Source organism: Pinus tabuliformis, chromosome 7, assembly GCF_031772625.1.
Source record: "Pinus tabuliformis cultivar Carrire ecotype Pingquan chromosome 7, CPIR1, whole genome shotgun sequence".
In the NCBI taxonomy this organism is placed as follows: Eukaryota; Viridiplantae; Streptophyta; class Pinopsida; order Pinales; family Pinaceae; genus Pinus; species Pinus tabuliformis.
In genome coordinates this window covers 753,392,762-753,418,009 of record NC_142293.1, presented here as the reverse complement: position 1 = coordinate 753,418,009, position 25,248 = coordinate 753,392,762, and the positions used below count along the sequence as shown (strand labels likewise).

At 38.3% G+C, this 25,248-nt stretch overlaps 1 pseudogene; it reads right to left on the bottom strand.

Moving 5' to 3' along the window:
• Positions 1-25,248, bottom strand: part of LOC149249711 (putative polygalacturonase At1g80170) — an 81,048-nt pseudogene that overhangs the window by 41,056 nt on the left and 14,744 nt on the right.

Here is a 25,248-nt window from a genome sequence, read left to right as displayed (position 1 = left end):
TGACCCAAGGATCATACTTGACCAAAATCATGTTTACAAAGGCAACATGTAGAGGCAGGAGCAGAAAAATACCCATCAAGGCGGGATCTTTAAAAATTCCTACCCCCACACTCTCATAAGGAGCACTGGTGTGCTTGACATAAGGAACATTGCCATCCGAAGAGGAAGAGGCAAAGAAGGACAGTTGGTCGACCTTGAATATCTTCCCTTGATGGGGAAAGTGAATCACACAAAAAAGGGAGGAGGTTGCAGCATGCATGGCATGGGTCCAACTCCGTCCGAGTAGAAGATTATAGTTTAGATTGGTGTCAACAATCTCTACTTCGATGTGAATAGTCTTGCCCTCCAAAGTAATGGAAAGGCTAGGGAGAACACCAAATGGTTGTGAATCGCATCCGTCAAAAGCTTCCAATGTGTTAGGGGACTGGTACAGAGAAGGAGAACCAATTTCCTTCCAACAAGCGATAGACATAATGCAGGTAGAAGCACCTTCATCGATGACAGTCCTATGAATGGTTTTATCATTTATGATCACCTGAATGAGAAAGGAAATTTGATGAGGTAAATGTGAAATGTGGTTTTCCATATCAAAACAAATGAGATTAGAGTTAGTTGGATAGTAGCCGATAGTAAGGATTTCCGCTGAGAAGGAGATCTTTGAAGGACCTTGAGAGCAAACATAGCTGATGGCGCTTGGGCCAGATCCTCAACAATGTTATAATTCTAAGCAGCTCGAGCATTTTGATTTTACGGGGACTTCCGTAGCACACCTTGAGAAGGTGGTTGAATGGTGGAATCAGGACTAGGTCGCTCTATATGGAGAGGACCCGAACTTGACGGGATAGAAGAGGAAGTGGTACCTTCATTCTCTTTCCGTGCTGTTGGGGGTAGGTGTTTGATAATATTTTGATCTGGTAACCACATTGATAGGCGTATACATCATGAACACTTGGGAACTTGAAGAAGCATATGATTGGGGTTGATCTACCATTTGGGTCTGTTGGGACGAAAAGGGCTCTTTTAGGACAGCTAGGGTCCCTTTGAGAAAACAACTAACTTCGAATCGTCTGGGACAATCTTTAGTATAGTGATCCTCCTCAAAGATGAGGCATGGATACTTAGGCTTATGTTGAGAAGCATCACCAGAAGATGACTTAGGAGGGCCCTTTTTTGAGGTATCGACTTTACCCTTGCCTTTGCCTTTCTTTTTTACCTTTAGAGTATTTTTCCGCCACAGTAGAATGGACAACGTGAACCTATGAAGTTTTACTAGGACCAGGGGAATTGCAAGAGGAATCATTGGAAGTAGTGTTGGAGACTGACTTATGCTTGGAAGAAGACTTTGTGGGGGCCTGAGACATTGAACCAATTACTCCATCAATAGGAGGTGTAGCCGAATACTTGGATGTCACCAGATCAGATGCTGGTCTGGACGCATCGGGTAACATATCATATAACATGCCAGATTGTGAACAGAAAAGGTCTAGATACTAGGCACATGCGATGGCTTGTTTCTCAGTGACACACCCACACATAGAAATGTCCTCAAAAATTTTGCTGACGAATGATTTGGTGAACCATTCGGTCAACAACTGATCAAGAATCTCAAACTTGATCGAGTGACGCTGACGTCTCCATTCATGGATTTGATTAGAGATATGGGTCGCAATGTCTTGCTTGAGAAACGTAAGGAGATGGGTGCTAGTTTCATAGTGAACCGACAGCTGGAAATGTGTGAGAAAGGCCATGGCAAGAGTGTTGAAGTCATGATAGGTACCTCGAGGGAGTTTGATGTACCACATGGTTGTAGCACCTATGAGAGTTCATTGGAAAAGCAGGAGAGGAATGGAATCATCAATGTAGGAATTCAAGGAGCACTAGAGGTGATATGTCATCACGTGGGCTTATGGATCCTCTTTCGCTTTTCCTTTAAACTTCAAAAAATCTCTCAGGACATTGGACGGAATTGGAGGCCAGTATGGCGAATAAAGAATCAGATCATTCGTGAGTCTAGACACATCTGGAAATTCCAATGTGGCCAAGAATGATAATTGGGTATTAAAAGGCATTTGAGGCCTATAAGTGGACCAGGCATGTGGAACCCATCACTGCTGGTAAGGATTTTGTCCCCATAGTGGAGGGTTTTTTCCATATGGCATTTAATTTTTCCCCCACTGTAGGTTACCTTGCCCGTAAGGAGGATTCTAACCTTGAAAGCCTTGAAAATGTCCAGCCATAGGCTATTGATAAGCAACATATGGGTTAAAAGGTTGTTGAGTCTGTTGACCTTAGACAACTGGATTTTTCTTCTGCTGCCCCTAGGCATAAGGGTGTTGAACCTGTTGCCTCTGGACAAAAGGTTTTTGGACTTATTTTCCTTGGACATAAGGATTCTGAACCTGTTTCCCTTGGACATAAGGATTTTGGGCCTGCTACTGCAAAAAGGACTTGACCCTGACCTTTCCCTTGCAAGGGTTGACCCTGTTGATATGAGTATAAGGGTTGTTGTTGCCCGGGTTGACCTTGTTGCTGCAAGGGATGACCTTGTGGCTGTAAAGGTTGTCCCTGCAGCTGTAGAGGTTGAACTTGCGAGGACATAGGCTGGGAGGGTTGTTGAACACACTCCACCCGTGACTCCAAGATTTGTTGCGACTATTGCAAGGGTTGACCTTGTGGTTGTTGCAGTTGTCCTTACTGCTGCACTATCCTCCCTTGTTGCTGCATGTATGGCCTTTGCTACTGCAAAGGTTGCCCTTGTTGTTGTTTTCCTTGATGCTGCAATGGTACTTGGATTGTTCCCAGAGTGACACCTTGAAAGTTCTCGAACTAGATCTAGCCATATCCACCAGGCGTGGTGAATGGACCAGGATGAACATGAGGTCCAGCTTGAGGGACGTAAGGCAAATTTACCATCACTTGTGAACCATATGGAACATAAGGAGGTTGGTATTGAACCTGAGCCACATAAGGCTACTAGTATTGGACGTTACTTGACCTAGATGGACCATTAGGGTTCGGTTGTTGGTACTGGACATTGCTCAATCCAGCAAGACTAGCATGGTTTGGAATGGCACCATAAAAGGGATGGTTCATCCCAACCATGTGAGTTTGTGAGCCACTCACATTGGTTGTGCTAGACATCATACAAACATTTGGGTTTTTCCCCTAGGTGGTTGTATAGTATGTCCACTTACTGGAGGGATTCAAGAACTAACGGAGACATGACTCGAGACCGTCGGTTGAACCGAAAGGGTTACTTGGACTGACAAAACAAGAGGATTCGGAATGGTGGTTTGCACCAAAACTGAAGTAACTGCAGAATGCACAATCGACCGAGACGTTGAGTTCTAAATGAATGGACCTAAAGTAGGCATAGCACCAGATGACCAGATAGGGTTGTGATATAATGATGAGACATTAGGCGTACAGGAAACCAGCCGATCTAAAGTCACGTAATTACTTGGTAACTCAGGATGAACACTGGTCAGAATGCTTCCCATGTAAAGGAAACCTTCAGGAGGGAAATGATATTCCTGCTCGTCGATAGTGTGTGGAGTGTGTGTAGCAGAAACCTCCAAGTGACCTAGAGAGGAGACTGGGATCTCACCTTCTGATTCCATGGGTGGAAACAAACGACGATGAACAACTGAAGATGTTTTAGGGGATAATTCCAAAGGAATACCCAACTTATCGTACAGATTGTATAGACGCTGTGGTGATATCATAACAGGATCGAACAAAGGATTTGGAGGATAAACAACCAGTCCTAGCTGACCTTCAGGAGTCGGCGGACTCTCGAGAATCCAGATAGGATTATCCAGAGATTCTGAGCCAATATCAGAAAGTGACCCAATATCTGAGGGAGGAGGAGGACGAGATGACAAAGGTTGAATACTAAAAACAATTCAAATTTCAACACCTTGGTCCCCAAGTGACTATGGTAATTTGGGAAAATTCTCCTCAAATGATCTTTCAAACAGAGGAGGGGAAGAGGAACTAGGCAAACCTAACGGTTTAGCCACGATGACTTTATATCAATTAACAAGAAGAGAGAGATTAATTCCAAGGCTTTTAAAATGTATTTAAAGGTATACACATGATGTGGTCTAGAAAAATACTAACAGGAATGTTATGTGATCATGGGAAACAATTTTTTAAGACGCTGACTGGTGCCTTTTCATGTTTTCAGAGTCGAGAAAAAGGAAAAGATGACTCTATCACTTTTTATTTGAAATGAGCTCAAAAGGACAAGTTCTCGAGTGACCTTTTAAGTTTAAAGAGTCAAAAAGATCAAATGACTACTCAGGATAATCTAGGAAAAAAGGATTACCAGGTAACCATGAAATGCATAATACCTCCTGGCAAACTGAGAAGTACGGACAAGCAATCTCCCTGAATGTTGTGTTTGGTGTATCAAATTTACAAGTCAACAGACTCATCTTCCAATGGATAAAGGATTGAAACCTAGTGGGGTTTCCATTTATATATTCAATCGTACGAGGAGCACAAGTCCATATTAGTGATGTCTACTGCCGAAGAGAACGACATCTACTAGGTTTAAAGACACCGGAACATGTCTCTAGCCTAGACCTTCTAAATCTGATCTTTAGGTTTCAAATGTGCCTTAGGTTACTTGAATACATTTTAAAGTTTATCTTGAAATTATGTCTCAGTTTTCAGGCCTTGTCGATGTGACTCGAAAAAAACTCCTATATGCAGCTAATATGAGACAAAACCCTTTCAATTCGATGAATGTTTACACTAATGAGAGTAGAGAACACAATCAATGCAACAAACAAGCAATTGAAAGAAAAATGAGCTTTTCACTACGCTTTTTGAAAACAAAATAATGAAAAACTCTTTCCAATTCCTATATTTCCTATCAAATTCACTTCAAGTAGTCCTTTCAACAGTAAAGAGAATTCATTTCTTTTCAAATGCAAATGATGATGCAACTCTAGTCTTCAATGATGCTAGCTAATGTAACATATTGATCCAGCAAACTAGAATTATGTATTTTTCAAGGAAATGACAAAATGAATCTTTCACAAACACTTCAATGAAAAATATAAAAACAATCAAGCTCAATCAAATGCAAAGCACAAAATAGAATTCCTTCCAAACTAATGATGCAATGATTCAATCAAGAACAAGATGAGAAATGTAATCTATGCCTAAAAAGAGATGCTTAAACAACAAACGAAACTTTTCAAACTTGTTTAATTGAAATCAAAGCAATAAAAGGACTAAAAAACGAAATGCAAGGAGAATCTAACCAACAAATTGACTTGCTGAGCACACAAATAGCTGAATGGATGATGACCTAGATGCCCTAGGGCCTCAAACCACCCAAAGACTCAAAAAATCAAGTAAAGAGAAAGCAAACCAAACAAGCACACAAACCAAGAAAATGAAGCTTTCCAGTTAGGGAGAACACAGGCAAAACAAGCTAAGAGGTAGAAATGAAGAGGGCAAGACACATTGGTTATGATCTAGGGGAAACCCTGATCTTCACCTACAAGAATCAGCGTGACTACCTAACTGACAACAAGCACCACAAGGGGGTCAACACGATTGTTTTAGAGAAACTCGCGTTGATTGGCACGACTGTCAGAAAAATAAACGCGATGACCAAGGATTTCAAGGAAAAAATAAAAAATTTCAAAGGCTAAAACTAGACCTACCAATGTAAATTTCAGACTCAAATCAGTAAACCAGGAAAAGAAGAGAAAACTAAAGGGAAAAGGTGATACTAGAAAATTTCACACAAAACCATGAAATGGCAATCAATCAAACAGGAGGATTGGCTCCCCAGTGGAGTCACTAAATTGTGGTGCAAGTAAATTCTCGATGCGGACAAAGACAACTCCTCTAGCCCGAGAGAGCAGGTCTAGCCACAAACAAACAATCTACGGAAAACTTCCTTAACGTAGAAGCAAATAAGAGGGCCTAACTCTTAGAATGATATTCTTCTTGGTGATGATACTGCTTCCTTACTCCAACGATCTTTCGTTTCCTTCCTTAGAATACCATAAATAAGCAAAAAAACAACAACAACAAACGTGATAACATACAAATTTCATTCAAACTACTTAAAAGGTCAAGGAATATTAAGCCATTAAATGAAAGATAACACTCAATGTAGGAAATCAATCAATAGTTGTATTCATATAAGTTCAGAAGGAGATTACAACCAATGCCTTGATGTTGTTGGTCTCCTCCGACATATCTCGGTTCCCACACCTCTGCTAGCATCTCATTGATAGCCCCAACAATGGAAGTTAAGGCTTCTTCACTTAGTCTCAAACCAAACCAAACACACTATTCTCCCTCCACAAACATAAACTAGAAGGTTGTAAGCTATGGTATCTTGTTGGTTATTCAAGCTCCAAAAATACTAAGACTGAAACTAGTTTAGCTTGTAAAAGGAGGGGTTTATATAGCTTGGATGGAGGGGAGATGGTTCCTCTTATCATGGGAGAGGCCTTATCTCTTGGGTTTGTTCCATCTTAATACAGGAAAGGAGCCCAAGCTAACTTCCTCAGCTCCGTATAGCCCAACCATTTACCAGACTTCCGTTACGAAGCTTCTAGACCTGGAAGCTTCGACTCCATATTTAAAAAACTTTCCAAAAGAGGACCAGTGCAACTAAAAAAAGGCTCAGTTGCGCCATACGGCGTCAGGACCGGTTTCAAACTTTGCAAATCGATGCGATGAGGGAATGGGTCATCTTGTAGACTAGGGTAAAAGTAAGATCCTTGGGAAATGATGCAAAACAGAATTGTTTCTGTTCATGAAGAGGAACATAATGGGAGTTTCATCATGATGGGAAAGCATGTAGGGTTCACTGTAGAGGTCCTCCGAGATAGTGGTATGGGGAGTACATGGACAGTGAAAAAATGATGCGTAACACTACTGAGGCTAGATTCTGAGAGAAGTGACTCACACCATCGGCATGGCCGATATACGGTGTGGATGATGGATCCATCTAAAAATTACAAAAGACAATGGATGAGATGATGCAATCTACCTAACTATAGGGGAGAACTAGGAAGGAGATGGACTTCAAAATCCTCGTGAAGGAATGCCCCCTTACTCAAGTGTAGGGGTAATCAGGGGTAGACATAGCTTCCATAGTGTCCTCATCAGGCTAGGAGATGGGTGGACGGGAGGAAGTCTGACTACAAGATGCGGCAGCATTACCTGGTGCATCAACTTGAGGAATAAGGTTCACATATGCATCGTCTTGGATGGCAGACAACAAGTCGGTAGATGGAGAGTCTACTGATGTTGAGACCTCGGATTCTGTTGAAAAAGGTTCGATAGAAATGCACGCAACAACCTCAGGAAGGTTTTTTGGCGAGGAACTCAAGGATGATGACAGGTAAATAATGGGGCATGTGTTGTCCATCATCTCGACATCGGGGGAGGGGATCACAATAGAGGGGCCAGAGTTTCCCTGTTCTGGTTGACTGGTGGTACCAGAATCCATAGGTAGAGGAGTAGCGGCTCTACTACAAGTGGCCTCGTATTCACGAATCGCCCCAAGGAAATTGCGAAACTCATCGAGATGAGGGCAATAATGGGAATAGTGACCATGAAGATCACAAAGGGCACAAGGATGGTTTGTGTGAAGCATTTTGAGTTTCTTAGGTGGGACCGATATGTCAACATGGACTTCTGGAATATTTGACTCAAGGAATGCTTCCTGAACCAAAGGTTTTAGTTGAGGGAGTTCAAAACAATCGTTGGTGGCATGCCTAACAACTTCACACAAAGTGCACGACTTTGGGGACTTAGGGGCTAGAGGAGCTTTGGGAGCCTTGTCCTTTGAATCTTTCTTTTTGGATTTGCACCCGTGGCCACCTGCTTTCGCAACAGGAGTTGGTTCCTATTGAGGTTGTGATGGTACTGAAGCAGCGGCAGGGGTCATGGGGACCGGTTGAACTGGGGTCAAAGCATGATATGGTCATGGATAACCAGGTATAATTTTTGAAGGCGAATAAATGTACCATACCGGAATCCTGAGAGTCATGTTAGGAAGGACCACCAAAGCCATGACAGGTACAGAAAAAATTCTCGGAGGGGGGAATAAGAAAGGTATCTAGCCTGCAAGATAATGTCCTGGTAGAATATCCCTTGGATGGTTAAGACCTGGAGGAATAGTTCCTGGAGGGAACATAGGAGAGGCACCCACAAATGGAGGAGGTCCTAGGGGAGTGGCTCCAGAGGGTTCAACTTGAAGAGCAACAACAGGATGCTGGGGAGCCGGTTGTTGATCAGGTGTACCAGACTGCTTAAGGGCGGCCAGTGACACTTGTAACATGCAAACACTCATGGAAGTAGGTTTAGAAATGGGAGGGGGAAGATCAAGGAAGGCACCTAACAATGAGGAATATTTATAGACTCCATGTGAGACACTGGTACAAGGAGTTAACGATTGTTTATCAGACACCAACGAGATGATCGAATTGGGGGAGGTCACGGATGTTAGCTCGTAGTAAGTCAACTGATCTATGGTGACGATCTTCCCTTCATGGGGGAAGCACATCTTGCGGAACACCATAGACACGACAGTTGACATGGAATATGTGTAACTATGACCTAAGAGGATTTTGTACTCCAAAAGGGAATCGATGACTTCGATATCGACATGGATAGTCTTGCCCGCAAGGGTCACTGGACAGTTTCGGTACATTCCAAGGGGTTAGGAGGAGTGTCCATCCCACTCACGCAAGGTGATGGTGGAGGGGGACAACGACTTGAGTTGTTTCCAAATAGTAGCGAACATTACACAGGTGGATGCACCTTCATCAATAATGCATATGGAGATGATGGCATTATAGACTCTAACTGGTATTTGGAAAGCAACAAATGAAGGTAATGGGAGGTGCTTTGATGTATTAACTAGGAAGAAAATCAAGCGATCGTTGGAAGGATCCACTACACCCAAGGTAGTCAGTAGAGTCTTCTTTTGGGAAGGGCACGACTAGAGGACTTCCAGTGTCAACATGGCGGCAGGTGATTGCGCCAAGTCATCTACTATACTATATGTACGGGCAGCTCCATTAGAAGCCGCATTACGGCGTAATGGTCCCTTTAGGATCTTAGGAATGGCCTCAACTTTGGGTTGAGGGAACTATAAAGGACCATTTGGTGTCGTAAGAGGCTTAGCGAACACTTCGGTTTTGGACTCGGCAGCTAACGAAGTGGAGGGCTTGTCATATTGCAGTGACCGAGTTTGTAGGTTGATATTGGAGGGGTTAACCTCATCAAATTTCATCATCAAGATTTGGTAGTCACCGGGTCCAGAAGGTTAGAGGAGGTGGGCTGCTTGACCTGGATGGGGTTGAGTAGCAACAAATACTTATTGAGGGAAAGGATTTGTGACCACAGTTGGTTGAGGTGGCACAGGATTCTGAGGCGATTATTGACCTCGAGAAGTTGCTTGAGCTTCCCATAGTTGGCACATCTGGGGTAAAAGGGGAGACTCATGTGTATAGTGGCCATGTACACCACAACATGCACAAGGCTTATTCATACGAATAGCCTTGTTTTTCTTGGTCTAGTTGCCCTGTTGCTACTTGTTGGTGTAAGGCTAGTTCCCCTAGGACTCACTAGGTTGGTTACCTTGGTTATCCTTCCCCTTATTATTTTTCTTTGAATTCTAGAGATTTTTATCACTCTGTTGCGCAAACACCTGACCCTGAGGGGATGGTGGCTGCTGGGGCTAATTATTTTCATTGTGAATAATGAATGGAAAACCCTCCTATTTATAACAAAATATTGAGTTATCCTCAAATAATGAGCATAATAAAATATTATTGATCCAATTCTTGGAATTACCCCTTGAAATATTTTATTATATTTATTTAGGAGGGAAAAAGTATTTAAACTTTTATTTAGAAATAATAAATAAATAAATTATTTATTTATTATATCAAGGAATTAGTTAAGGAATAATAAACAAATAATGATTTATTTAATTATTCCTAAGGGATTTAGTCAAACTTAACAAAGAATAGTAATTAATTAATGATTAGTTAGTTATTCTTAGAGAAAAATAAGATAAATAATGATTTATCTGTTTATTTTTCATGATTGGGTCAAATTTAACAAGGAATAATAATAAAACAATGGTTTAATTAATTATTCCTAGAAGAAAATCAAATAAATAGTTATTCATTTAATTATTCTTCATGGGTTTAACTATAAATTACTTAATAAAAGTGGTTTATTAGGTAATGTCTCACATCGAAAGCAATTTTACTATGGTAAAATTGGCTTTACATGGTGTAGTTCGATCCATCTAGTAAATTAGGCTAGATGATCAATTTTTTAGTGATAACACCAGCCATGTTTTTCCCATATCCTAGTATTATATTCACAAGTATTATAAGAAAATTAGAAGTAGAATAGGGTATGTTAGAAACCCCACCCCATTAAAGGAACATCGTCCTTGGTGTTCTATAACAAAGAATAGAATAACCTGGCTTTGCACTATAGCTCTTTACATCAACGACGTTTTCTATGTCTTGAATTTTCTCATCCAACAAACTTAGTTCATTGCTTCCTTGAAAACACCCAATGCATTTATGATCCCAATGAGTATGTGACTCCTTGAAAACTAATTTACTTAGGTTTCCTATTCATTGTAGTCACACAACTTCCAAGTTTAGGCATCCTTTTCTTTGTCTCCCTAGTCCCTTGAGTGATCCATTCCTTGGAAATTATTACTTGCATAAGAAGAGTCTTAATGGAGTCTCATAGATAAGGAATCCCTCTATATTTCTCTAATAAAACAACATATTTGTCACAACATACCTCATGGTGATCAACGCATATCATAGGGTTCTAGTTTCACCACAATGTCCTAGTCCCTAAGGTCTTCATCTTTAGTGTCCTTCCACTGTGTCATTATAATATTACCATGGTTATACGACTCTAATATTTCTTTTGATTAGCATCATATATCTATGTTGGATAGTTCAACAACTCTCTTATATCATAAGCAAGAAATTCTTATGGGAATAACCATAAAAATTTTAAATCGAATTAAACCACACATTCATCAATACATTATTTAAGCTGATACCTATATTTATGGTTTCTCTTTTCTTCCTTCATCTTCATATGTAATGAATCCAAATTTTCCTTTACCAAGAAAGCTTCGTATTTACCAAACAAGCTCCTTCTTTATTGAAAAAGATCCATATTTATTGGATAGCCATCATTATGCTTACATCTCAGTGAGCATGGGACATATTTTTTCTCCCATTAACTACTTTCTCGTCCAAGCCTAAGAAACCCCCATTACGGGAATTCTTCCTATACAGGGGTTGTCCTGCATGGGGTAATCATTACAGTCTTGAAGCCAAGTGTCGGTATGGAATGATCTAATGTCATGTGCATGGAGTCTTATCACTAATTGATTATATGACATGCTCCACTGCACTACTCATGGCGTCTTATAGTCGATGTATTAGTTATTACTCACTCCCATGAGGTAAAAGAAGTGGCACGGGGTTGCCATGTCCCCGCAACAGTTTTCTTCTTGAGCTCCATGCTCCATTTTTTCACATGTGTCACATGATTTAATTTCCATGAGATATAATAAAAAAAATCAAAGCAGAAATTTCCATTACCCAACTTTGCTTCATTCAAAAGCCTAATCTCATATGAATAATACTTTTAGTCATGTTGTTGGGCTTACTTGCAAGAGGCATTATTTTATCATGGTGGCTTCTATCTCACACCCCATTCCATCACTCTACCCACCATATGAACTTTCAATCATCCAAACAATTGTTAGTGTTTATACATACAATCTCTTTATTGCAAAAATTCACATCCTAAAGTGAACACAAAATTGTTACACTCGTAATAGTTATATCACTCCAATTGAATTAAATTAAATTGAAATGACTTTATCATTTCATTGTACTTGCACATCAAATTCATGCTAATCATTTCATAATGAAATTAAACATTTATTCTAGAAACCCAAACAACCAAAACTAAGAGGCATATCTTTAAATTCGCAAGTAATTAGTTTTCACATTGGTTTTGCATGTATTACAAAAGTTATTGAAATATTTTCATGGCAAAGGATTATTTCCTTAACCATACCCCTTCTTGGGCATCCATGCAAAGCATTCGTGGATTTGGAAACCAAAAGATATCAATTTAGTTAGAAGAAATTCTTACCAAATTCTTGGTCTTTACCTTTTTACCTTTTCTTGATGCTTTCTTTACTTACTAGATTTTCATTGCAAACATTCTTAGTTGAATTCTTTTCAAGGAATCCAATTGGATTTTAGCATACCTACTTTTGTAATATTCAGTGATTCCTGAAATTATCTCAACTTCACATATTATTTGCAACTCCATCAATTCAGTTGTTTGTAGGTTTCAATGAAACTTCATAAATGCATTCACATTAGGCATCCAATTTAAACACGTCTTCATCCATGCTCCCAAACCTGCCATATTAATTTTGAAAAGCATGTGTCATACATGCACATGTTCAATGCAATTCATATGCTAGTATTTTTAGAGTCAACGTTTAGCCACTATTGTTTTCATCCATTCACAGAAAAATATCATAATCATAAGCATAAGCACATTAATAATGGTAGATGATAGTAGGGAATTCATTCTTTCACACTCACCCAATGGATATTCCATGTGACATCGAATCCATTAAATAAATTCACCCTGTTAGCAAAACAGGGAAAGTTTAAAATTTTTATTTACATACCATTTACATAGCCATAATCGTTTAATAATTGAATCATGTATCTTCCTACTATGATGGTTCTCAACAACCTCCCTTTTAAATGGAATGGAATCATTATACCTTTATCTTATTTTCTCATTTTTCACATATTCATAAAATATAAAATATATATTAACCAAGAAGAATTTAGGTTAAGGGAACTTCCGTCTTATACCATTTTCATAGCTACCACATTGCAATCCATTTTGTTCATGTGGACTTAGCTATGCCCCCTTCAACTCAACTCTTCTCCATGATCTTATTTCCTTTGCTTTCCCACACCCAAAAACCAAACCAAGACCAAACAAAGAAGGAAATAAAATCAAAACCAAGGAAAACCACAACACATGGAAAATAACACAAGGCATGGCCTTGCTCAAAGGCAAAAAAACATATACATGTAGCCAACAAGAAACAAATAATTTCAAGACATTTCGGTTCACAACACATCAAACATTCCATATTTACTTCAACAAAATAACTTAATGTACTAGAACATGCACAAAACTTTAATTAGAGTCTTTTCCAAGGTCTATAACAATTTTCATTGTTCTGAAAATATTTCTAAATGGTTCAAGGAGGACTTTTCAATATTTGGGAGAACTCATAGATACACTCCCTCATATCTCTTCCTCTTTGAGTTACTTCCTCTAGTGTTGTTGGTTATCAGTTCATGTGTTATCCTTCTTTTGTTGTTTGTAAGGGAATTCATGGATCATGAGCTCTCCTCCACAACCCAAACAAGTCAATAACTTTTTTTCTTCCCAATATTTGTCATATGTTGTCATCATGGTACTCTTCCATATCTCTATAGGTTGGTGCATGTTGTAATAACTCTTGCATGTATGATAGATGTTGTAATAGCATTGTGTTTAGTTTTGCATGTTCTTCTTGTTTCCTAATGTGTCTTTCATTCTCTACTATGTAGCTCTTCAATTTAACTCTCAAGCTTATAATTGTATCAGTTCCATTAGGGGAACCTTCTTCTTCTTACTTAGGAAGGATTTGGTACATACCATGCTATACCACATTGTTGTCCATTCCTCTATTTCTTAATGCAAGCTTTATATTCTTATGTGTTATTACACACACACATACAAAGTTGTCATTTATCTAGCATAAACTTAATAATTCATTATCTTTGCATGCCAAGACTAAGCATGTTGATATGATGTTATTCACACATCTAAAACCCATGTTAGTTACATAAAATGAAAAGTCATGTAAACATTTTATCATGCTTAGAAGCCACGACATTTGTATGTTCAAAGTGAGCATATATATATATATATATATATATATATATATATATATTATCAAAATAATTTTTAATCATTTGTGTGTGAGCCTCTTCACATCTAATGTTGAACCTAAGCTCTGATAATACCACTATGCATCAAAACTTCTAAATTTATCTTTCAAGGCCCATCCATCCCATGTGTTGAACCCTTGTTTCATATGGTTTATATATGTCCCTCCAATCCCAATGTTTAAACCTATGCTCCAATACCACTCTATAACACTCCCTCCCACCCCCTTGTATGTTCTTGGGCTATGAAAGGTGTTACCTATGACTTAAAATCATACTTTAAGTTATGTTATGAATATGGTGTTATGAAAGTCCTCCTCTTCCAACTTCATCAAAACCAAAATTAGTTACCACCATTACATTCAACTCATCAAGATATTTCTGAAAATATAAATTTTACCTCAATTTGACTCTTGGATAGTTATGTTGATACAAAATTTCCCCCTCTCCTCCTATAAAAACCCTTTCGCTCCAAATTTTTAAAATTTTCTTTCGATTTCCCTGTGCAAACTCCTCTTGCCATTCGTCTACTCTGTAACACCATTTAATTACTCAGTTGGTCTGAAACTCCCCTCCAACGTCATTTTCAGTTGTTGTCAGGACAACTAGGTAACTTTTCAATCCCCTCAACCTAAAAATTATTTTAATATTCATTAAAACGTGACGAAAGTGACCCCTGAGACTCCTAAAGCCTAGGAGCTCAAACACTCCTCTAATGTTGAACCTCTCGTGGACACTGAGGCACAAATTTCATATCCCCTGTGTTCTTACCACTTTTCAAACCTTTGGTTTGACATGTATGGCCACCATAACAAAGGAGAGGACTCACTCAATGTAGTCGACTCAGGATTGTATTATCAAATCACCCCTTTTCTACATCACTTCCCCTAGTTTTTTTCTTGGTTAACTACAAATTATATAGAAGAGAATAAATTTTTGGTTTCCCCCATTAGAGCCAAAATCCTAGGGGTGACTCTAGAGCTAATCCAAAAGTCTTTGATTTACCCAAGCTCCCCTAAACCCCAACAATTTGTAGAAGCCACTCTAGTTTATAATTATACCACCCTTCTAGCCGCTAAACAAAAATACTTTTTGCAAATGGTCTTAGCCCCTGGTTTACAGTCCTTACCCATTGCTGATAGTTTCCTAATAACTATCTTTTTTCAGTTTGTGCAACCTATCATGTCTATGATTACTCAACTTTTTGGAGATGAAAATGCCAATATGGCCAACAAAGCATACCTAAGGTTTCTTAGGGAGATGATGTAGTTAGGTCATTTATTTGACATACTTTCTTACTTGGACGAGTCCATAAAATTCAAGTTATGACATTTTTCCACCACCTCATGTTATAGACATATTTGGGCACATCAACTCCAAACTTATATGTCAATGTATTAGGGCTCATTAACCCCTAAAAGAACATAGTCATCTGAATATATCATTCCCCAAAAGTTCCATCTAAGAAACCATCTAGAAATTGCCTAAATTGAACCATATTAACTGCTCCACTAGTAAGGTGCGATGCATACTGAGTGGTACACTGCCAGGATGCGATGCATACTGATTAGGCCTTCTATAGGGCACGATGGGTGAAGATGGAAAAATTCCTGGGACACTTTGCTAGGTGGTTGCTCTTGGAATCTTCTAGAAACTTCTTCTGTGCCACTTGCCTCTCTGAATTTTCCCAAGGATGAATAAGGGATCTAAGAAAATCTCCAATCCCTTCTCTTGAGGAACCAATTGTAACAAGTGGAATGACACTAATCAAACCCCATGGATGACTCACACCCTTTCACACATCTATAAATGGATCCCTCATCCAAGAGATCTAGAGGCTGAAATGTTGTGAATTGCAAGGAAGTGCTGATAGTTTGTAAGTGAGGAGAGAGCATTGTATTCTTGTTGGTTTGATCTTGCTATTTCATGAGGTGAAAAAGGATTGAAGCTGGGAGGATGATCTTGGATCAGACAACTGGGTTGTAATTCTCCCTTCTATTAATAAAGCTCTTCAAGTTTTCTTCCATATGGTTGTGCAATTGTGAATGTTATCATTTGTGAATGCTATCATTTGTTCATTATATATCTAATTTTGTAATGTTTATGTTGTAATAGATCACGATGCTTTGACTGTTCTTTGTTGCTATACTTGTGCAGGTACTCTCCAAGCATGTTAGGTACGGGGAGGAGTTGCAGGATCTGTCAAAGGGGAGAGAGATCAAGCAAGGGATCAAGTGGAAGTTCCAAGTTGGTTCCATTATCTTTCTCTTATCTGTTACACATAGAAGAAATCATTGAATTGCTTTAAATTGTTGTTTCTAAGGTAGCTGCCAAACCTAGAGGGCTAGCATTCTTTAGGAATACTAGTAGAGTTTCCTATAACCAGATGGAAGTTGTCACGGTGAAGTAGGATGGTTATCCAACACTCTTTTGGCTTCATCCAAAAAGAGCCAAAGGTGAAGGGAATGATTACCTTCACATAACCTACATGGAATCCTGATCTAGTTGATGAACTGACTGGCCAAAATCAACCGTCAGTCAAAACCACTCTCTCTGAAAGTGAATCCAATGAGTCTATTCCCAACCCAAATCAACAAGTCAAAACAAAAGTTGACTTAATTTCATCTTCAGCAAATCGTACCTTTTCCAAAGAGAGTGAAAATGATACCACTCAAGTTCTTTTTGTTACTTCGGATTCTAATGAGCTTGGGGGCAATCCACCTATTCCATCAAGGCAGGAGGAAAATCCTCCAGTTCTTGTAACTCAAGGGGTTACTTCTTCCATTTCTATGGTACCCTCTCTGAGTAGTCTAGTCACTTCCTTTGATTGGAATCAACTCGCGAGATCTTGCCTTCCTTCTTATGTGCCTTTCCAGATCATAGTACAAGTTTGTGAAATAATTGTATCTGGCACTATTATAGATGAAGGTGCATCAGTGAGTATCCTTTCTTCAACTACTTGGAAAGCACTTGGTTCACCACCGCTTGTGCCTATTACATAGAATTTGTTGGGCTTTAACAGAGGAACCAGTCGACCATTAGGGGGCATTGGAACCAGATTTCTCCTTCACGGCCTCTTACAAGTTGTGATCAGGGTAATCGAGGATAGTACCTTCTCTTGTGTCAACCTCGTTAAAAAATGAAACCATGGAGTATGAGGATAGTTCTTTTACTGTGTCAACCTCATTTAAAAATGAAATAGCTCTTATGAGGATAATTCCTTGTCTTGTGTCAACCTCGTTAAAAAATGAAACAAGGTCCCAAGTTCAAAGTCAAGTCTTTCGCTTGATCTCGTAAAAGAACCTTCATTCCATCCATTTGATAGCCATGATTCATCTACTTAGGTGAATGCAATGAAGCTTGGGGGGCATGCACCTAATGGTAAAGTTAAGTTTCCATGTACGTTATATGATTGGTCTATCACACCATACATCTTTTTCTATCTAAACGAAGCCAAATAGGTGTTGGATAACCGTCCTGTTTCACCACAGCGACTTCCATCTGGTTATAGAATACTCTCTTTTTCATCATGCTAGGGGCATGTAAAAAAATTCAAGCATATTTTTTTGTTTCAAGCTTGTGTAAACATGAAACCGAATCCAAGCATAGTTCTTCATGGTCCAAGCTTGTCTAAAAATGAACCCATTTTCAATTTTTAACCCTTGTGATTGCCATTCTATCAGCCTTTTGAGCCTTGTTTGTTTTCATCTCATCACCACCATCTCTTTGGCTGACCATACGCTTTCACTTGGTTGTTTTACCTTTTTTGAGGAACAATTGCAATGAGTGGTCTTATTAGCCAACCTCTTCACATAAATCAACATGTTTTGAGAAGTTCCAACATCACTAGAACCAGTTGCTATCCTAGACACCACTCGTTCCTCAAAATAGATTCCTCTTTAAACCCTTTTTAGACTCATTAAACATGAAAAGATTGTCAAGCCCTTGTCCTTTCTAGCTCGTTAAAGTATTGGAAATGTCATCCCTCCTGTATTATTTTATCCTTTTTCGGACCTAAGGGATTATTTTACAAAAAATAACTTATGGAGTTTTCCTTTCGTCCCTTTTTAGACTCTCTAAACATGAAAAGGATTGAGTTATCTTTGTCGTTAAACTCATTAAAATAATAGTGACAAACTTGTCCATCTAGATGAGACCGAGTTTCACTATCGCTAGACTCGTTAAAATATTAAATAGCGACAGGTTTGCCCGAAGGGAAAATTATAGAACAAGCATATGTTATCCTCCTCGATCTTGACAAAATAAAGAGGTACTGGTCAACAATGACTGGGGAATAAGGGAAAAAACTTGTAGAATTTATGGTAGCAAGTCGCTCTTGATTTGGGTTGGGTTATTCCGTTCACCGGTCATCACACCATTGGTCTTTCATACCATCCATATTTTGGGATTAACGCTACCAATTCATCTCAGTGTCACCGACATGTTCAAGAGAAGTCATTTAGTTGAGAAGCCATCATCCAGTTAATGTCTCATACACTGCAATACTTCCAACCTCCATTTTTCATGACCACCATTCCTGAACCTTGTGTCGTCAATTCATTTTCACCTCCAAAATTCATTTGCTTCGTTTTGTGTCATAGATGTGGGATACATCAAGGTCCTCCTACAACGAGTCACTTCTTGTCGACATCAGCTCATTATCCAAGAAGTTGACTTAGAAACAACCCTTTCAGTGCTTTGAAGCTTGCATACATCAATGGCAAGTTTCTCACTTCCGGCAACAAGTTGACTTCGATGGCCTTCGACCGAAAGATTTTGCATGGTGTTCGACATCGGATCATATATTCACACCATGTGAATTGTACTGTAGTACCTTGAGGATCATTATCATTATCGGTGATTCCTATCGCGTCTGTTAACAGCTCACATCATTGGCTAGTAATCAGGTGATGTCTTTCCATGTTCGACTTCATAACATCTCTTCACATGGTTTGACTTGTACATCGAGCGGAGATTGAATGAGTTTGAATACCCCAGATCTAGTTTCATCCATCCGGACTGCGATATATTTAGGGATATAAAAACATCAAATGTACAAAGGCTCTACACAGATGGTCATCCTAATCACGGATTGCAACTCTATATCTGTAGAATCACGAGTCTGTGTCTGCAGACAACTATCTAATCTATGTACATTAAATGAAATTTATAAAGCTGAGCATGGGAATGCCTTCCTTAGCTAGATCATGAAAATCATATTATGATAATGTATTGTATTGTAACTGATGCAAGTCACCTTCCAGTTCAAAACTTCGGATCCTCATGAAGCATTTCACCCAACATGAATATTTATGACCTCATGCTTTAGGAGGAAACTATTATAGACATATTTGGGCACGTCAACGCCAAACTTATATGTTGATGTATTAGGGCTCATCAACCCCTAAAAGAACATAGTCATCTGAATACATCATTCCCTAAAAGTTCCATCTGAGAAACCATCCAGAAATTACCTAAATTGAACCATACTGACTGCTCCACTGGTAAAGTGTGATGCATACTGAGTGGTACACTTCCAGGGTGCGATGCATACTAATTAGGCCTTTTATAGGGTGTGATGGGAAAGGATGGACAAATGTCTGGGACAGTTTGCTAGGTGGTTGCTCTTGGAATCTTCTGGAAACTTCTCTAGTGCCACTTGCCTCTCTGAATTCGCCTAAGGATGAGTAAGGGATCTAAGAAAATCTCCAATCCCTTCTCTTGAGGAACCAATTGTAACAAGTGGAATGACACTAATCAAACCCCATGCATGACTCACACCCTTTCACACATCTATAAATGGATCCCTCATCCAAGAGATCTAGAGGCTGAAATGTTGTGAATTGCAAGGAAGTGTTGATAGTTTGTAAGTGAGGAGAGAGAATTGTATTCTTTTTGGTTTGATCTTGCTATTTCATGAGGTGAAGAAGGATTGAAGCTAGGAGGATGATGCTGGATCAGACAACTGGTTTGTAATTCTCCCTTCTATTAATAAAGCTCTTCAAGTCTTCTTCCATATGATTGTGCAATTGTGAATGTTATCATCTGTGAATGCTATCATTTTTTCATTATATATCTTATTCTGTAATGTTTATGTTGTAATAGATCACGATGCTTTGACGGTTCTTTGTTGTTGTACTTGTGCAGGTACTCTCCAAGCATGTTAAGTACGGGGAGGAGTTGCAGGATCTATCAAAGGGGAGAGAGATCAAGCAAGGGATCAAGCGGAAGTTCCAGGTTGGTTCCATTATCTTTCTCTTATCTGTTACACATAGAAGAAATCATTGAATTGCTTTAAACTGTTGTTTCTAAGGTAGTTGCCAAACCTAGAGGGTAGCATTCTTTAGGAATACTAGTTTTCCCAGAAACACCTCATACTTCAGGTATTATTCTTTTATGTTCTATCTATTTGTGTACACCCATGTGGAGGCATTTGATTATGTGGGTCTAAATCCAGTGTCCCCAAATAAATAGATGAAGTCTATTTTTTATTGGAACACTATTGTTAGGAGGAAACTTGAGAATGATGGCTATTCAAAAAATCATCATACGTAATGTGTCCCCTCCAATAATCATCCCTCAGTAGAAATAAATCCTTCAACTGACCAAGGATACCAGGGTGGGAGAGTGGTATTTGTTTGAGGATTACATAGAGATTCAGGTTTATGGATGTGAACTTCCTCCATAGCACTTGCCTCTATTCATACTTATGAGAATATTTGCCCTTGAGTTCATTAGACATAGTCTCAATGTGGACTAGGTGCACTTTATCCCTACCAAAAAGGGATATATGCAAGGATAATTTTAGGGGCAAATGTTCGCCCTTTGGCGAAATTAAGGGGTTTTAAATTTTTAGTGGGCGAATATTTTGTATCATAGTACATTTTTACAAATCACCTCAAATAGCCCACCTTATTTTAAGGGAGAGGGTAAAAAAGGTAAATTTAGCCCTTGAAATTAGGACTTACAACCTTCCATTCGCCCATTTTCAAGAATAGGTTTTATTTAAGTGAATCCATTTGCCCATTTTCAAGAATAGGTTTTATTTAAGTGAATCCTATGGGCCAAATACCATATTTATAAAAAAGGTTTGGTAAATTAATAAAAATATAAATAAATGAGAGGTATGGTAAATAAATAAAACATTTTTTATATTTACTCCATAAGTCACCTTATATACATGTAAGGGTGTAAACAAATAAAAATATAAGTAAAGTGGATGTATGGTAAATAAATAAAACCTTTTTTATATTTACTCCATAAGTCACCTTATATACATGTAAGGGTGTAAACAAATAAAAATATAAGTAAAGTGGAGGTATGGTAAATAAATAAAATGTCTTTTTATACTTACTCAAAAGGTATGGTAAATAAATAAAAATATAAATAAACTAGACGTATCGTAAATAAATAAAACCTCTTTTTATATTTAGTCCATAACCCTCGTTCTATTTATGAAGGCTCAAGAAAGGTTTTATTTAAGTGAATCCTATGGGCCAAATACCATATTTGTAAAAAATGTATGGTAAAATTAATAAAAATATAAATAAACGAGAGTTATGGTAAACAAATAAAACATTTTTTTATATTTACTCCATAAGTCACCTTATATTTACGAACACTCAAAAAATGGGTTATATTTAGGTGAAACATATGGCCAAAATACTATGGGACAAATACCATGGACTAGATTATTATTAATACCATGCAAAAAACCATTATTAACCCTAATATTAGAATTAATAAAAACAAAAATGGCACATGGTATTGACCCATGGTATTCACCAAAATGGCACATGGTATTGACCCATGGTATTCACCTGGAATGTAGCCTATTTAAATGGGGGAATTAAACCAGCATGTAGCCTATGCTAAGATTCACTAGGAATTTACAAAGTTTTATTATTTAGTGAAAGACTCGCCAAGAACTTACAAGATTTTATAATTGAGTAAAATATTCGCCTGGTGAGAGATTCGCCAAAAAATTATATATACATATTATATTATTGATAAAATCACCTTCCATTTTTCCTATATACCATGGAGATTCACCCATTTATTATATTTATAAATTTAGGGGGGGTTCTTAAAATTTTCCCTAGATATATGTTCAAGATGGGTAAGCCTATAGGGTATTTTATTTTTAACTTTAGACAAGCCTTTCTAGAAGCTAAGGGATTACTGAAACAAATGAATTTTGATATGGGAGATGTGTGGCATTATGATCCTCATGGGGTCATTGCAAAAAAAAGGGAGAGCATAAAAGCTTCAAGTTATGAGCATGAATATAAGGATGGGCTTGAATGGAAAGCTAACCTTGATGGATGACCTATTAACATAGAGATGGAGGTCGAGACTCCAACAATAAAGGACTATGCATAGAAAAGGATTGTTGATGAGACATGGGATGTAGAAATGGAGGATCTACAAAGTAGCGAAAATCCCAAGACCCAAGAGATAGAAGAAGAAGACATCGAGTATAGGTTGGTAGAGACAAAACCAGACCAACCAAGCTTTCAAGTGACTTTCAAAGATCCATTATAATTTGTTTCCTCATCATCCTCAGAGGTAGGAATTCTGAGTTCAATAGGAAGTACAACCATAGTTGAGCCTAGTTGGCCTACTGGAAAGTCCATTGAAGAAAGGAACAATAAAATAAGGGAGGAGATGCAAAAAGAAATGGAATCCCATTCAGTCCGATACCATATCAAACTTCTGGTTGTTATGGAATTGGAGTGAAATCAAATGAAATTTTTATTGCATCACCCACTAGCACAGTCACTACCATCAGGCTCCCATTTCAAGGCCCTTGATGTCTCCTTAGACTTGGAAAGTATCCCTCTTCCTGATAAGATCAACTTCCATATGAAAGTGGGAGAGATGCTTTATATTGAGCTTAATCGAAATGAAATGACCATAAGCAAGGCTAAGAAACTGTTGGAGAAGGCAGCAACATGATTAAAGAAGGAAAGATCTAATAAATAGAAAGAATGAGGTGGTGACTCTTAAGTAGCAGGTAGTAGAACTTCAGCTGAGAATAGACACTCACATATATGCAGTGTTGGTAGTTGAGAACCCTTAGAATCCCATCGGACAACTTAAAAAGACACTCACCAATCTCCAACTCTCAGAAGGGGAGCTCAAGAAGGTGCATAAGGACTTAGACATGGATCAGTGAGCCTTGTCACAAAAACAAAAGTAGCTTTAGACAACCAGAACCAATGCAGATCTGATCAGCAAGAACCTATAGGCATCTATTCAAGAGATTGTTGAGCTCAAAGGAAAACTGAAAGGAAATATGCCCCTCCTGTAAACTAAGAAACTAGTATGGGATGAAATTATAGCCGAGATGAAAAAAAACTAGGAACACATAACTCTGGTGGATGAGCATAAGATCATGATCAAGGACTATGAGTTCTTCATCCTAGATAGCAAGGAAGAAGGTGAAAAGAATTCCTAGATTGCCAAAAAATTCATCAATTTTGTAAATGAAATGTCACTCAGTGAAGTGAGGGTCATAGATGTGGTGGATAGAGTGTTTGTTATCATGGAGATCTCCAAAGTAGTCCAGAAGCAGGATGACATAGACAAAGTTGAGGAATTCCTAGATGTAGTGTTGAAAGATGTGCATGCCTTCAACTCTCAGTTTGATGAGAGAGTCAGAGAAGGGTTTCCTATCTACTAGGATTTTATGGGAATGTTGGTCCCATGGGAAAAATAAAGTCAGATGTTAGTTGAGGCCAAGAGAAAGGCAAATTCCTCTCATGAGAAGACTGCCACCCTTAAAGGTAAAATTGTGGTTAATTATCTGAAAAAGGATTTTTAACTGTTGGGATTGGTGAAGGCCTTGTTCTGCCCTAGGTTCAACTATACAGGGCTCACAAATCTCAATATTTCATATGAGTCATTATTTCACGCTCCTCTACTAGCTCTAGCATTGTGGAAAAGATGTGAATAACTCATCAATCCTCTAGTGCTATAGATCCTCAACCCAGGGACTCTACCTCCTAAACCTATCTATCATAATTAAAGATATTGTTGATTGTATTGATCATGACACTTTGATCTTTTCTGTTTTATACATATTCTGTTTTCAAAGACTCAGTGCTAGTTATTTAGGATCTGGCTAGTACAGTTGTGCCACTAGAGCATGTTGATATTTTTTTATGATGATTCACTGCCAAATCAAGAAAGAATATTTTGTAATGGGTTCTCTCCGTGAGGCCCTATAAAAAAGAGTTTATGATATAGAACCAAGGGTTCGAAATTTTTTGTTTCCAAAAGAGAAGCTCTGTAAATTTTCAATGAAATGTATGCTTTGTTGAAGTTTAATGAAAGTTTTTGACAATTTTGGCTCATATGAATGTGTAGTTATATGTATTCTTTCTTGTGTGTGTTCCATATGTTCTCACTCTTCTTCTCAAATTACATGTAGTAGCAATTGTTGGATATGTTTTCATGGATTTATGGATTCATCTATGTCTAACACTAATTTAAGATTCCTATAACTGATATGAATTATTATTCTTAAAAATGCATCCCATGTATCTTAGGACTTCATTTAAATGTTCTTCCCATCCACTTCATGTTGAACTTCGGTGCAGTAGATTCTTAGTTTAAGCCCTGTGCATTGGTTTTCTTTCCTCCTTGATTCTTCTATCCAATATACTACAAATGACTAATAAAATTACATATTCATGTAATGTTAGCCACTAGAGTCAGATATTAATGCTCCTATGAATAATATTTTGCATCTGGATTTGTATTTCTCCTCTTAAGGTAAGTTCTGAATCAATTTTATCTCAAATATGTTAAATAATGAGTGCAATAAAAAATCTCAACAAATCCTTTAAGAACCCATCAAGGTTTCCTAGGCACTAGCCTCTTCTCAACCTAGGGCTTGTCTCTAGGAGTTACAACATCTTATGGCACCATTGTTGGGGAAAAATCAGAATATTTTCCCTAGGTACGACATTTTTACACCCTTTGGTAAGGTGAGCAAGAAGGGGTGTGGTTTGAAGATCTCTCACCTTGGTGACTCCACAGTTTGAATCTCATTTTGAGCATCTTGGCTTTCAAAAAGGCCACACACTCACTCTAATACTTCACAGTAATCAACTCCTCCTGTGTTTGACCCTGAAAATTTAATATCTAGGAGAGT